This window comes from Ascaphus truei, chromosome 16 (genome assembly GCF_040206685.1).
Source record: "Ascaphus truei isolate aAscTru1 chromosome 16, aAscTru1.hap1, whole genome shotgun sequence".
Taxonomy (NCBI): domain Eukaryota; kingdom Metazoa; phylum Chordata; class Amphibia; order Anura; family Ascaphidae; genus Ascaphus; species Ascaphus truei.
Window position 1 is genome coordinate 46,692,948 of NC_134498.1, and position 1,688 is coordinate 46,694,635.

The following is a 1,688-nucleotide window of genomic DNA, read 5'->3' on the forward strand; positions in this document are numbered from 1 at the left end:
TTCCCATCAACCTACAAATGCATACGTTTCAATACAAAAGATCCAGGTCAGCAGGGCTCAACTCCAGTCCTCAAGACCTCCCAACAGGTCAGGTTTTAAGGATATCCCAGCTTCAGCACAGGTGGCTCAATCAGTGGCCGAGTCTTCGACTGAGCCGAAGCAGGGATATCTTGAAAACCTGACCTGTTGGAGGGGTCTTGAGGACTGGAGTTGAGCCCCCCTGATCTAAAGCAACGTTCTGTTTATAAAAAACAAAACAAATATGGAAATATGTATTTCAACAGAAACAAAAATGTGAAAACAAAAATGAACACAAATGTAACAAGCAGCAGCAGCAGCAACAACAACAACAACGACAACAACAACAACAACAACAACGTGGCATTTTGTTGTACAACCCACTAATTTATTCAAAACTCCGAGTGTTACATTTTTCCATAGGGATATCTTCTCCCCCAACTTTTGTGATTGCCGCCCTGTGCAGGAAACTAACAAATTTTCCAGAGAACAAATTCTGTCTGCTTCACGGAGCCCCCTTCCTCTTTCACATTCCCAATTCAGATGTCAAAACAGCTCTTTAGAATGTTCCAGTGACCCACGATGAAAAGCAAACCCACACGGTTTCTTTTTTGTTACACTCAGTGGCTCATACTGTATATATTTAGCTATTAGATGTTGGCATCACCTTCCTCGTGTGAAACAAGAGGGGGAGGCACCAGATTCAGCTTCCTTTAATTCCACAGTGTTTGCTTCTAATAACCCTACTATATGTAGTTCTCAAAAGGATAACGTGCGTTATATGAAGTGGAGAAAGGAAGAACGTAATTACTGTGGACCAATGAAAATAAAGACTTCTCTGGGAAATAAGCAACCCCTTGGAAGGACGTTACAATGTTACTGCTGCAGTTGTTTTGCCCTTAGATCTATCCTTCCACCATTCTTCTTAGCACGGCTCCCAAACTCCGTGGGCCACTTGTAATGGGGTTTTCTCTTCGTTGTTCTCAATGTAAATACTTGCTCCGTGCTGCACCAAAAACTTGGCCTCTTCTATTCTCTCTTCATCACAGGCAAGGTGACTGGAAGACAGAGCAATGTCGCCAATGAAAGCCAAGAAATGATTGCATGTACGCCATCCATGAAGGGAATAAGATCATGGTTAACTGGCTTCCCACACATGGCAGGAGATACGCCAAGTTCCAATATGATGTATCGGATGGCGAACCCCCGTTAACTGCTATTGACTTGAATGGCGGCTAACATGCAATATTACTGCCGTACATCGTAAGGGATCTTGGTGAATTCCTGCCATGGCGAGCTTCGGTTATTAGCGGTTGAGAAGGCCACCCCCCACCGGAGTTACTTACAGCGCTGTGTTTCCTTCGCTGTCCTGTATATTAGTCGACGCCCGGTGCTTTAGAAGGATCTGAATGATTTGCAGGTTGCCCTTCGATGCCGCGCGGTGCAGAGGCGTGGAATGCAAGTTGTCTGTTGCGTCAGGAGAGGCTCCGTTTTCTAACAACATGAGGGCGATCTGCCAGGGAGAGAGAATGCAGCTGGTGTTACATTGGTGTTTTAGGGCGGGGGGCGGCCAACGCCAGTACTCAAGGGTCACCGACAGGTCAGATTTTCAGGATTTCTGCTTCAGCACAGGTGGCTGTCATTGACTGGTCAACTCCAGTCCTCAAGGG

At 45.9% G+C, this 1,688-nt stretch overlaps 1 long non-coding RNA gene across 1 annotated transcript; it reads right to left on the reverse strand.

Annotated features, from left to right (window-relative positions):
- Positions 1-384: 384 nt before the first annotated feature.
- On the reverse strand, positions 385-1,505 carry LOC142467712 (uncharacterized). The gene is made up of 2 exons (XR_012788491.1): positions 1,365-1,505; positions 385-1,076 (listed from the first exon to the last, which is right to left on the reverse strand). It is a non-coding gene; the product is annotated as an uncharacterized LOC142467712 (long non-coding RNA).
- Positions 1,506-1,688: the final 183 nt, after the last annotated feature.